The 14,455-nt window shown below is 38.3% G+C and overlaps 1 pseudogene; it reads right to left on the reverse strand.

Annotated features, from left to right (window-relative positions):
- Nucleotides 1–486: 486 nt before the first annotated feature.
- On the reverse strand, nucleotides 487–970 carry LOC110308579 (ubiquitin-conjugating enzyme E2 L3 pseudogene; annotated as a pseudogene).
- Between the last annotated feature and the right edge of the window lie 13,485 nt (nucleotides 971–14,455).

A 14,455-nucleotide genomic window follows, 5' to 3' on the forward strand; every position in this document is an offset into this window, starting at 1 on the left:
TTTTCATATCTTTGGCTAAGCTAATTCCATGGTATTTTTTTAAGCCTCTTTCTCTTTCTTTCTTCCTTCCTTTCTTCCTTCCTTCCTTTCTTTCTTTCTTTCTTTCTTTCTTTCTTTCTTTCTTTCTTTCTTTCTTTCTTTCCTTCCTTCCTTCCTTCCTTCCTTCCTTCCTTCCTTCCTTCTTTCTTTCTTTCTTTCCTTCCTTCCTTCCTTCCTTCCTTCCTTCCTTCCTTCCTTCCTTCTTTCTTTCTTTCTTTCTTTCTTTCTTTCCTCTCTCTCTCTCTTTTGAACATCTGAATTTTTTATTCCTTCTTTACAGGTTACCTAGACTACTTTTGATTAAGAAAACTGTAGAAAGTTAGTAACTGCCACAAGCGGAAGCCAGTTGGTGGCACGTGTCAATTTCCACAGAGTCCTGCTTTGCGGGGTATCTGAATGCACTGCTCTGTGTCTCTGCTCAAACATGCTGGAATTACTCATGGCAGACTAGTCCACACGTCGCTTTTCCCCATATTTCTTTGTAAACTCTTCAGCATTCTTGCAGAATTTTCTACGGTCCTTAAGAGTATTCTTCAGCTTGGTCAGCCCAGAGTGGGTGCTCAGGCTTGTGGGTCATTCACCAGTGCTATGAGGGACTGGATTACTTGGTCAGTCTTGGTGGCTGGCTTCCAGTTTTCAGCACTAATGACTGGCAGACAGACCTGCCCCTTCTCATCAATGTTAGGGTGATAGATCTTTGTTTTAAGTGTGATCTTGGGTGGTTTGAATGGCTTCTCGGCTGGAAAGTTGATTTCAATCCTGAAGACTCCTTTATCATATGGATGGTTGTCAGGAACAATAAGCCCTTGCCAAGTCAATAAATTAGCTTCATCAGCCCAGAGATTAAGAAGCTTTTCATTCCAAATTTGTGGATCTCTTCAAGCTCCACGTGGATCAGCCTCCCGCTGGCCGCCATCTTGGATCTGGTGCTGCTGCTTTCCCCTAAAGCCCATTTCCTTTTCAGTTTGTTTATCATTGATATAAGAGCAACCCAATCATTTCCTTGTGTCTAATTTTAAAAATTATTTTATTTATTTACATTCCAGCTGTTACCCTTCCACCTCCCACAGTTCCACATCCCACTCCTTCTCCCCCTTGCCTCCAAGGGGGTACTCCCCACCACCACCAGGCATTCTGCTTCCCTGGGGCCTCAAGTCTCTCAAGGATTTTTGTATATTGAACCATCCCTGTATTCCTGGGATGAAGCCTACTTGGTCGTGGTGAATGATGGTTTTGGTGTGTTGCTGAATTCAGTTTGTAAGAATTTTATTGAGTAGTTTTGCATTGATATTCATAAGTGGAATTGGCCTGAAGTTTTCTTTGTTGGGTCTTTGTATGTTTAGGTATCAGAGTAACTGTAGCTTCACAGAATGAATTCTGTTTCTACTTTGTGGAACTAGTTTCAGGAGTATTGGCATTAGCTCTTCTTTGAAAGTCTGGTACAATTCTACACTAAAACCATCTGGCTTTGGGCTTTTATTTAGTTGGGAAGATTTTAATGACTTTTTTATTTCCTTAGGGGTTATAGGACTGTTTAGTTTACCTGATCTTGATTTAACTTTGATATGTGGTATCTGTAGGGAAAACCATTCATTTCATCTAGATTTTCTAGTTTTGTTAAGTATGGGCTTTTATAGTAGGTTCTGATGTTTTTGGTTTTTGGTTTTTTTCCTTCAGATTCTGTTTTTTATGTCTCCCCTTTCATTTCTGATTTTGTTAATTTGGATACGAATTATTATGTGATGAAAGGGTTTTTTTCTGGTCTAATCTATTTGGTGCTCTGTAGGTTTCTTGTACATTTATGGCCATCTCTTTCTTTAGGTTAGGGAAGTTTTCTTCTATGATTTTGTTGAAAATGTTTTCTGGCCCTTTGAGCTCTAAATCTTCACCCTCATCTATTCCTATTATTCTTAGGTTCAATCTTTTCATTGTGTCCTGAATTTCCTGGATATTTCAGGTTAGGAGCTTTTTACACTTTGTATTTTCTTTGACTGATGTGTCAATATCATCTATTGTATATTCTATGCCTGAGATTCTCTCTTCTATCTCTTGTATTCTATTGGTGATGCTTGCATCTGTAGCTCCTGATCTCTTTCATAGGCTTTCCATCTTCAGGGTTGCCTCCATTTGTGTTTTCTTTATTGTTCCTATTTTCATTTTTAGATCTTGTACAATTTTGTTCAATTACTTCACCTGCTTGATTGTATTTTTCTGTATTTCTTTAAGGTTTTTATTTTTTTTTTCATCTTTAAGGGCTTCTACCTGTTTGCTTGTGTTTTCCAATATTTCTTTAAGGGAGTTATTTTTATCCTCCTTAAAGGCCTCTGTCATCCTCAGAAGATGGGATTTTAGGACAGAATCTTGCATTTCGGGCATGTTAGATTCCCTGGTTATTGCAGACCTCCTGGGAGGCAGGCAGGTATAGTATGTGTTAAGGTATTAAGAGCTTGCCCTGGTGGGAGAATTGGCTTCTGATGATGTCAAATTGCATTGGGTTATGTTGCTTATGTTCTTGGTCTTGCCTCTCACCATCTGGTTATCTCTGATGTTAACTGCCCTGAGTGCCTCTGACTGGAGCTGGTCTTCTTATAGGCAGGTAAATCTATGTGACCTGGGTTAGAGCTAGTCTCCTGGGAGGCAGTCAGTGCTTTCTCTGGTCAAGGAGACCTCCTGTTTCTCTGTGGTTAGAGCAGGCCTTCTGCATCCCTGGTTAAGATAGAATATCCTGGGAGACAGGCAGGCTCTGGGCTCCAGGGGCAGGGTCTGCCCAAATTGTGGATGAAAATGCAAATTAGAAGGATTGTGTATCAGTTTAAGGTAGACCTCCTGTGTTGCTGGTGATTGCTGACCTCCTAGGAGACAGGCAGGCTGCGTCCCTGGTAATTGCAAACCTCTGGGGAGGCAGCCAGGATGTAGGATGTAGGAGGATATCAGGCTACTGATCTGTCCCAGGTTCAGAAGCCTGCAAGGAAGCTGGAAGACTGTAAAGAAGGTGGAGCTGGGCAGGGTGGGTAGGTCCTGAGTCAGCTGGGCTCTGTGTGTGTCCCAGCTGGCATTCGAATTTTGGCAGAAGGGAGTCTCACCTATCTCCCTGGTTACTGAAGACCTCCTGAGAGGCAGGCAGACTGTAGAGTAAGGAGGGTATTGGGCCTCTGATCTTGCCTGGGTTGGGAAGCAGATTGGAAGGAAAGCTTGTATAGATTTTTAAACCTGACAATTCCATCCAGATGCTACAGAATTCTCATACTTCTCATCAGACCATGGAACTTTCTCTAAATTACTTTTTTAAAGTTCTTTCTATATCCTAGATACTAACCCTCTGTCAAAATTGTAACTGGTAAAGACTTTTCCCCATTATGTAGCTGCTTTTTTCCTCCAATGATGGTGTCTTTTTCTGTGCAGGAACTCTTAGTTTCACAAGAGCCCACTTATCAGTCTTAATAGTCTTTCACGTGGTCTGATCCCTTATCAGTCTTAACGAATAGGCCAGGAGGTTTCTGATCAGGAAGTCTTTTCCTCTGTCAGTGAGTTTAAGCATGTTCCACACTTTCTCTTCTATTACAATCTGGCTATCAGGTATTATATTGAGGATGTTGATCCATGTGGAACTGAGTTTTGCTCAAGATAAGGATCACATTTTACTCTTCTATATGTTAACTATCCAGTTAAACCAGCATCATTTTTGAAGATGCTAGGTTTTCCCCCCTCCAATGTATATTACTAGATTCTTTGCCAAAAATGAAGTGGCTATAGGAGTGTGGGTTTATATGTGGGCCCTCCATTCTACTCAACTGACCAGTTAGTCTGTTTCTATATGCCTATTATGTAGAGGTTTTATCTTTTCAGAGTAGCACATGTCTCAAGATTCTTACTGATTCTTATACTATTTTGGCTTTGTCCTTATTTAACTGTTCTACTTCATTTCAAGCTCAGATAGTCTATCGATAACTTATCTATTAATAAGGATAGCTCTCCTTGATCCAGTCTATTAGTCTTTTCACAAAGCTTTTTAAATTGACTTGTGTTTTATTCATTTCTAGCATGTGTTTCTAGGGCAAAAGGAAATTTAGACACAAGTTTAAGTTACTGTTCTATTCCTGTAAAGAGACACAATGAACAAGACAACTTATACAAAGAAGCATTTATGTGGGGGATTGTTTAACATTTCAGAGAGTAAGTTCACGACCATCACAGTAGGAGTGTGGCGGCAGGCAGACAGGCATGGCTCTGGAGAAGCATTTTACACTGATTTTTCTTTAGTATGTCCCTTAGTGGAATTCCTCATGTCACTTTCCTTATTTCATCTGTTTGTGTTATCAATCAGGAGTTTATTTTCATTGATTTCTTTAAACATACTTATAACAATTCTTTTCAGTGCTTCAGGATTTCATCTAACTCAATTTCACTAGATGCTTTTACTAATTACTTAATTCTTTCAGGAATTGTCTTGTCTTGTTTTTTATGTGTTTCTTACAGTACTATTTTGGGATTTATACATCTGATATTGTTTCTTTGCTTGGTCTATTTTTATCTAATATATTTTTAGAAATCCATACATGATCACTGCATCTATATCACTCTTGCCTCACCCTTTCACTTCTCCATTGCCCCCCAAGTACCCTCAAACTCATGTCTTTTTACTTATTATTGTTACATGTATATATAATATGTATATGTACATATACTTGAATCTATGCACACATGTGTGTGATATATATAGTTTTCTGAGTACACTTAACTTTACATATATATATGCATGTGTCCACCTTAGGTTGTCAACATATGTGATAGGGGTATCAAGAAGAGACTGACTCTTCTCTCAGCAAGCATTGACCATCTGTAGCTCATCATCTAGGGATCAGACCATATGAGATCTCCCCTACCCACACTGGCCTGGCATGTCAACTTGTATTATTATTATGCTGGTCTCATTCAGACAACAAAATTGTTTATATTCATGGCTTCAGCTTCCCTGTCATATGTTGAGCACATAATCTCATAGCAGACAACCTGTGTTATGCTGTTTTTGCTGCTGCTGCTATTGTTGTTTTTCAGCTATATTTTTTCAGTTGACATATTTACAATGTCTATGTGGAAACTGGATATTGTAGAGTTGAGTGTGTAGTTCAGAAAAACAGATCCTCAGTCCAGGAGCTTGCAGTGTCAGGTATAAACTCTATATTATTTCTTGCAAGAGCAACCATAGCTGCTTACTGTTATCTTTGTGCAAACCTCACACTAGCTAATGAATAATAGTTTCTTCATTAACTTAAATAACTATAGAATAATAACTATCCAGAGACAATGTGTAGCATACTCAGATTTTATTTAGGAAGTTTAAGAACAGAAGGATAAAGAGAGTTGGGGTAAGTATTAAATATTAGGTCAACTTTTAAAAGAGTTGAGAATAGTAAAGTGGCTAGAAAGGGACTACTGGGATATTGTAAGACTCCACAAATTATAGAGACAGTTGAATGCATGAAAGGTTATAGTTAAGAAGAAAAAATAGAAGGGAATAAGGATGAGAAATTGAAAAAAAAGGCATAAGAAGAATACGTTCATACATGAGACGTGGTTTCAAGTAGTCAGAATAAAGAAAAAATAAATAGCCCTAAGACCTAACTGAACAATACATAAACAAAAGGAAAACCACCATGAAACATACATGATAAGTGGAAACTGAATCACAGAAATATAAGAAATAGAAAGAGTACTTATAAAGGGAAATGCTAGCATAGCTGTGATGAGTTAAAGGTGATATTCTCAGATCCTTCTGGGTCTAGCAGGCGCTGTGTGGCACTGTGTGCATGAGGGGCTGATGGGAGTCCTTATCTTCTGCTTTCTCAATGTACTTGGGATGCTGGTGTGGTAGTTCCCTGGGAGCCCCTGCACTACTCTGCACTCTCGCCTCAACCTACAGTTAGGGCATTTGTGAGGAGCAGCACTTCCCTCTAAGTTTTGCCACTGTCTAGTGGGAAGCTTTGTTAGGCAGGCAGGCCTTCTGCTGGGCTACGAGTACCAGCTGCCTGCTCTGCTTCTCCACCAAGGTCTCCTGCAGCTTATTAAGTTCACTTACAGACCTTGGCTCTTAGTGTGTGAGAGCATCTTGTGTCTTATCTTTACTATTTTCTCACACTCCATTTCAGGGACAGAAGTTTCCAATCTGTCTTCCCTCTTACTCAGAAGCTGGCTATAGATTTGTTTATATTTGTTAGATAATTTGTGGACTTTCCTCCTTGGCTTCTTGTCTTTGTCTTTCTGGAGGATGAGGTGAATTATTTGGTTCCTTCTAGTGTTTCCACCAAGATGTGCTTCTTGTCTGTAGTCCCGAAGAGCTGATCAAACCCTCCAAACTTCGAGCACATATGTCTTGTCTTTGATAGATTGCCTCTATATTGTGGTTGTGACAGAAAGCTACCTGTGCTAGTTAGCTTTGAGTCAGTGCAACCAAATGACAGTGGTAATCAACCTGAGAAGAGAAAAGGCTGCCTTGGGCTCAGGGTTTTGGAAGTTTCTGACTATTGTATGCAGAACTCTCTGACTTAGGCCTTGTGGGAGGGCAGAGTGCTGTGGGAGTAGTGTTGGTGGAATAACCTCTTCTCTCATAGTGCTTAGGAAACAAAAAAATGAGATAAAATGCTAGCATCCCAATGTCTCGTTCCACCATATGTCCACAGAATCCTAACTTTTTCTCAGGAAGTTTTACCACTGAAAGATTCCATAGCCAGTAGTGCTGCTGGCTAGGGGTTCAGCCAGACCTTTGTAGGATTAATCCAAATGACTGGCAGTGCATAGTGATTAACATACTACTCAGAAGAGTACGAAAAGACAATCTGAGCAGAAATACCCAGACATTTCCAATTTCAAAGAATTCAGTCACTAATAGAGTAAGACAGGTATCAGTTTTTCTAAGGGGTCTACCTTCACATTCTTATGAACCAAAAGTTTAACTTCATAGAGGTTTTCCAGTATATTGACTTGTTAAAGAATCTTAAAAGTGTGAAATGTTGAGTCACTGTCCCAAAATGTCACAAAATAAATATTTTCCGATCTTACTCTGAACATGTTGCTTCAAAACTCCTGGCAGGTGAAGAATGAGAACATTTTTAGTGATGTTTACAGGTGATTATTATATGGACATAGGAAATGACTGGAGCAGAGCACCACGCTCCATTTGAAATTTCTCTCTTGGCTTCCGTATTAAAAGAGAATATCCAGTAGTAACATGAAGACTGATAGAACATAACAATAGAAGAAAAAAAAACCACAGTCTCTTAATGGACAGTGAAACAGAGCAGGTAGAAATGGAATCCCATGCAGTGGAAGACAGATCTAGAACAGTCAGTGTGGGCAAGGGCTCAGGAGAAAGCTCAGTGGATAAGAGGACTGGCTGCTCTTCCAGAAGACCTAGGTTTGTTTCCAAGAACCAAGGTAGCTGCTTATAACCATCTAAAACTACAGTTCCAGAGAATCACACACCCTTTTCTGACCTCAGCAATTACCAAACAGGCACATAGTACGTATCCATACATGCACTCAAACACTCATACACACAGAATTTTTTTAATTTAAATAAAATGTGTGCAGAACATAGCTAAAATGGTCAAACTTAGAGATTCAAAGTAAATACAAACATATTTTTTATCCTTAATGAGAAATCCCCCCACTAGTTAGTAGTTAAATTACTAATTTAACTAATAATTGAAACATTAGTAGATTGGAAAGTACTATCTCTCCTAGTTAGGGTTTTACTTCTGTGAACAGATACCATGGCCAAGGCAACTCTTATAAGGATAACATTTAATTTGAACTGGCCTATAGGTTCAGTGGTTCAGTCCATTATCATCAAAGCAGGAGCATGGAAGCATCCAGGCAGGCACAGTGCAGGCAGAGCTGAGAGTTCTATATCTTTATCTGAAAGCTGCTATGAAGAGACTAACTTCCAGGCAGCTGGGATGAGGGTCACTGTGGGCATGGACACACCTACTTCAACAAGGCCATACCTCTCAACAGTGCCACTCCCTGGGTCAAGCATCTACAAACCATCACAATATCTAATTATTATATATGTGATTGTAGAAATAATCTATTTCAGAGGGAGATGTAGTTGGGAACTATGGCTGAAAGATATGTTTGATCCATGTCCAACAACCTTGGATTTTGGCATCCTAACGATGAAATACACTTCAAGGGATCAAACACAGCCCTTTCTGTAGATGTAGACATTGCAACCCATAGATATCAATGCAATCTGATATAGCAGAGTTATTACTGATGGGGGCAAGAAATCCTTTATTTCTGCCTATTGGTCCAGTATTCTTCCATTCTCACCACTGTACTACTTGGTACCTGCAGCCCAGTAAGTAGTTGACTGTAGCACTTGTACATATATAGCATGTGTGTAGAATCAGAAGGAAGACAAGAATTCATTTTTGTGAACTCACTAAATGAGAAGCAAAAGCCACACAGTTGCTGGGTTGGTAGTGGAAAACAGGAGGGATGTATTCTGTCCTTGGCTCTGCCCCAGCTCTGTCGTACCCCTCATATTTGATATTGGGGGATTCTATCACAATCTCCTCATCTGTTAAGTGGTGGCCAAAGTACACATTTGAAAAAGTAGAGCTAGTGTTTGTATATGACTTAAAAGTATTCTGAAAAGTGTCAAGAACTTTGGGGATATGTGGTGCGCAGACTCACCCATGGACAATATTCTTCCTCAGCTTCTGTGATCTGTTCCCAAACCTTGCCTGTAGTTACTAAGTCCTCCCTCCCACTAACCCATACGTACTTGGACTGGCTCCACTTCTTATACTGAAACAAACTGTCAAAAGAAAACCATTTTAGAGATCTCCACTAGCAATACAAATATGAACACCCTGGTGGTACTAGCTATCCCACGGTCCAGTAAAGACTAGTATATATTCATTATTTTGAACATTAAACATTGGTTGATTTCTGACTTGTGAGTTCCATAACACTTTGCATAATGATAACCAGCTCCTAAAGGTATGCTACAGACTCCAGCCATCACATTGAGGTGGTGACTCTGTACTGTTTAGGATATGATTATTCATATGGAAAATTAGTTTTATCATCAAGAGACTGTCTATTTTATGACAGCATTACTAAAAGTCTTTGAGGGATAAACAAATTGACCATGAAACACAAACATTTGTTGTTGAGATCAATGGCAGAAGCTTCGCTGGTTCCATTTAGAGGAGTTTGATGCCGGGCTTCAAAGGACTAGCAGTACAAGCACAATACCCACTTTGAAGCTGGGTGCTTTGTCATCCTCTGCCTTAGGCCTGTCTGCTTCTGGCATACATTAGCAAAGCTTGTCTTTTTTGTCTTTTTTCTTTCCTGTCTTTTTTTTTTTTTCTTTAACAATGGAAAAGTTTTGCCTTAATGACCATTTCTATCCCACGAGTACGGCGCTTTTCACACAGCTTAGCCTTGATACTCCACTGTGTTGAGACAACTTCATTAATGAAGGGCGGATTCTGTGGGAGCTTTTGTTGCCACATTATGGTATTTGTGTGAGAACATTGTGTGCCCAACATCACTATGATGCAGGCAGGCCAGCAGCACGACAGGAAGAAATACAGCAGCAAATTAGCTCTGGCCAGGGGTGGCTTCTCTGCTCCCTTCTGACAGACACTGAATAGTGACCAGCATTTCCTCTTCTTCCTGAGGGGACCAAAAGGGGGGGGGGGGGCTGGCTCTTTATCATGTGTGCTCAATCAGTTGTCCTAATATTTCCCAATCCACCTCTCCAGCTTAGTTGCTATGTCTTCTACAAGAAAAATATTTCTCTGGTGTGTACTAGATGAATCTAAACTCTTTGGAACACAAGCTTTTATGAAATTAGACATCACAGAGTGAGGCCATTGTACATTTCCAGTCTTGAGACTGTTCAGTGGCACTTTGTTTGTGGGTAAACATGTCCCTTTTGCTATTCTTCTTACTGTAGTCACTAATTGCATAACAATTAAGGAAAGCTAGAGAGGGATTCATGGAGACTCTGGAGCTAACATCCTTTCTTTTCAAGAGCCAGAGAGAGCACTCAGCTGCAGCACTGCAGAAATAGCAGAGGCCTTTTGACTGGAGAAGGAATCTAAGCACTCACTATTCCACCCCTTATTGGCAGTGCCTCCAAATGCCATTGTTCTATCACAAAAGCTGAAACCACAGTGGACATGGTTTGGGGTGTGAAGATGACACAGTCTCTCTTACCTAACATGTATGTGTGTGTTTGCATATTACCAACATTTCTTTTTAAGCTACAGGATTTTTTCCCTAGATTAAGATGGTCTCTATATAAAATTTGCAGTGATAATTCATGTATAAGTCCCTGGGGTTTGGGATTTATTTGGTGATTTCCTGTGGCAGGAGGAAGGAGGGTCTCAAACTCTGTAAGAGTGGAGAAATTGACCTGAGCACAGATGAGCAGGTGAGCATACCTGCATTCATTACTCTACTTTTTCTCTTTTTTCTTTTGTATTAGATATTTTCTTTATTTACATTTCAAGTGTTATCCGTTTTCCTCATTTCCCCTCTGAAGTTGTGATGCGACTAGCTATTTGAAGTGCCTGTCTTGACTTCCTCACAATGATAGACTTTATCCTTGAATTGTACAAGAGGGAAGTGTGTTTCATTCACATGCATATTGCTCTCTGGCTTGAATTAATCCACATATTCCCAATTTTCCAGACAAAAAGGAAGAGGGAGAGAAAGTAGAAAAGTGGGGAGAAAGGTAAAGAGTATGTATTTCTTATAAGGGACCGACACTACAATTGGAGAAGAAAAAGAAGAAGAAGAACAAAATAAATACAAGAAAAGCCTTGTAGCTTCAACCATGATAATATAAATAGATACTCCTCTCCTGGACTTCTCTCACTCAGTGCTTTGTACTCTATCCCATATTTCTCATTTCTGGAAAATTACAGTATAAACAAAATTACCACCTATAAATTTATGGTGATATGTATGAAAATCGATCTTGAAAAACAAGTAGACAAAGAACAAAAATAAAAAATACATCCCAAACAGGTCTTTTTATTTAACATAAGGCCAAAGAAGCTATCGGGCATTGCTGAATACTGCCTACTAACTGTACAAAGTATTGACTGCATGCCTCGCAAACATCAGAATATCCGCTGGAATGGAATAGAAATAAATAACTTCTGCTATAAACACATGAAAACATATCCAACCGTTATCTCTTTAAACATATCGTAAATAAAAAATTACCAGCACTTCTACAAAATAAATATTAAGAAACCATTGACATAGTTGAAATGCACTCATAAATTAACAACTTTAATTACATTAGCCAGACATTGGTTAAAGGATTGCATGTAGTATGCAAAGGAACTCACAAAATAAAAATAAAAAACAAACAAACAACATCAACCACATAACATAAAAAGTTTTAGAACAAAACAGATTTCAGATTATCTTGGCTTTCATAATTATATTTTTCTTTTAAAGAAAAATATCAACCATTGTCAATGCACTGTTTTTCAAAGCATTTAAATAGAGGGTAAACCCCACTGAAAATTAATACAGAAGAAATGATTCACTTTATGCATAAAAATAAATAATAATATAGCTGAGACACGTGATTTGCTTTTGCTCTTGAAGATGTGGACAGCATCTATGCATTCATTATCCCTGACCCTCCAATAGCTTCTCAGTGATACAGGGTTTAGTTTAAACACATACAATATCCATCCCCAAACCTCCTGCCCACATCTACAAGTCTCACTTATGCGGGTTTTTGGGGTGATTACATTTTTCTCGATACTAAAAAGAGAAATTGCCAAAAGGCCCACAGGAAATCATATTTTTCAAGTGACACAATCATTTGAATGCATGTTACTATAACTGAGGCATGTTTGTTCTGGAATCATAAAATCACTTCTTGAGTTCAGTCTGGCATATCTCCCAATTTTACTTGTTCTGCCTTTTAAGAAAACACAAGGCCTCTCCTTGAAAATGGAGTGTGGAATCAATCTTAAATGAACATAGAATTGGCTGGTCTTCTAAGATAAGAAAATCCCCATCATTGTGCTGAAAATTTGACTTATTTTGGGAAGGAAAAAGTGTCAATGAAGTTTACAAGTATTAAAGAGATACTAACTGCAAATGCTCTTCGAAGCATCTAGAACTTGTGTGGGCAGGTATTTAAGAATTATCCTAGAGAAAGTGGGGAGACCAGACAGAGCCACTTTAACACTAGGGAAATGCACACCATGAAGAAACTAAGATCTTAAGCATTAAGGCTTTTCCAATTTTGGATTAAGCACTTATGTAGAAAGACCAGTTCATAAGACTTTGTGTTTTCTAAATTGTTAACAATATCTAATATTGTTAAAATATTAGCAATTTAAATTCTATTGCAAGGCCATACAAATTTGATGAGTTCTGATGAGGTTTATGTGACAACTAAGTCACTTGATCTCCAGTAAATACACTGTCCTGTGGAATTTCAATTTCTTTCTAGATTTAATTACTATGGCTACTAATTAAACCCAAGCTTGCCCTCAAAACATCTAGAATTTAAAGGGCTTAAAAAGATTGCAGATTCATCTCAGATGAATGAGAACTATAATTAGTAGTTACATAAATCCTGCTCTTCCCATGGTCTAGATCATCTTTGATATGGCACAGTTAGATCTCTTGCCCACTATTTCTATAGGCCTCAGTCTTAGCTCCAATACTAAAGAAACAGTTCAGAGGGCCCTAAAGGTTTTTCACAAAAATTGGCAAAGCTGAACCTGGACGTCCACCTCACCTCTGTGTCCTCAACACGCCATCTGTCCTCGCATGCGAGATCTCCAAGGTCATTAGACCTTAATTATAATTCATTTCTTATGCAGTACATGCATTTCCTGCATAAGACAGGGAGGGCCCCTGGCACACAGTAAATATGTTTGCCCAGTAACAAGACTAAAGTAGTTTGCCTACACACAGCCTAATGTGATAAGGTATATTGACGGTATATTTAATACATATTGAGTTAGTTTATTTTTTAAGAGTTAAACCAGCTTTTTTAAGATTTAATTTCTCCTTTGTATTTCATTTTCCTACAATGACTTTAATCTATGGACTGACTTAATGCTAAAAGCTTCAATATTTTACAAAATACTGAGGAATATAGGGGTTTTTTTTTCAATTAGAGTTTTTCACTTTTATAAAGTTTTTCAAACTTCAAACAAGTCCGTAAAAATAAGGCTCTGTATTTTAAATACGTAAATGAATAACTGATTAGCTGTTTTAGACAAGCCAACCCTGGGTTAAATTAACAACTTGTGTTAAGTGTGTATTTTGATATTCGTAAGACAATCTTTTCGGTTTTGCCTCTGAAAAAGTACAAACATACACAGCAAGATTTTTGGCTGTAAAATAGAATATTAGAGATTTGTACAACTAGCCTACTCCATGGCTCCTAAGTGCTCTCTCCCTTAACTCTCATTGTCTTAAATACTTTCCTGCTTATTTTATTATTTAAGTAGTAATAACACTATTCAAAAAATTATTCTAGCCTAAAGATTTTTTTTCCAAAAACGTTTCTGATTTAAGATTGATTCCAATAAATAATAAATATAAGTTGAAAAAAATCAGCCCATTTTTTTAAAGTAACATCCCATTTTTCCCCACAGGGGATAACTTGTAGGGAGCAGGGGGGATATGAAAGAGGGGATTTCATCCTGTACATTTAAAGAGGGCCTGGCTGGATACTCACTGGGATTTTCAGTCTTTCCCCATCCTAACATTTGAAATGTACCCACGTACTACAGAGTAAAAGCAAGAAAAAAAAATCTATCACTTATCCTTCTTAAAAATACTGTGTTTTGCACACAAACATTCATTGTTTTAAGAACATTTTAAAAATGACAGCCTGAAGTGCTTAAAATGTGTATGGACATGGTACAATACATGTATATATACATACAGATATGCATATGCACAAGCAATGTATATATACACATACAAGCATGTAGTCTCATGAATTTGAACTTGATAATCCAACAGTGTACACTACTGTACATCCAGTATGAAATTTCCTGTTTCATGGATGTAAAAGAGTCAAAACCCAAACCTCTCAGGTCTTTTAAGCCTGAACACAATCTACCTAACTCAACCTTAAATCTGTACCCCTGACTCATTGATGGTGAACAATACCAACCACAGACAGACTGTTTAAAGGCTCACACAAATGTCTTTGGTGTATGTGTCTATTTTTAAGGTACAAAATAATAATAATAATTATAATTATAATAATAAAAATAGCTATTTTGTGTGCTGTAGCAGTTCTTTTATAGCTCACATGAAGTGCAGCTCTTAAACCCCACCCCCACCCCCACCCAAAGAAAATACTTGTTAAATAAGGATTAGACAGGTCAAACACCAT

The sequence above is a fragment of the Mus caroli genome, unplaced genomic scaffold (assembly GCF_978045245.1).
Source record: "Mus caroli unplaced genomic scaffold, Mus_caroli_1 scaffold_15, whole genome shotgun sequence".
Lineage (NCBI taxonomy): Eukaryota > Metazoa > Chordata > Mammalia > Rodentia > Muridae > Mus > Mus caroli.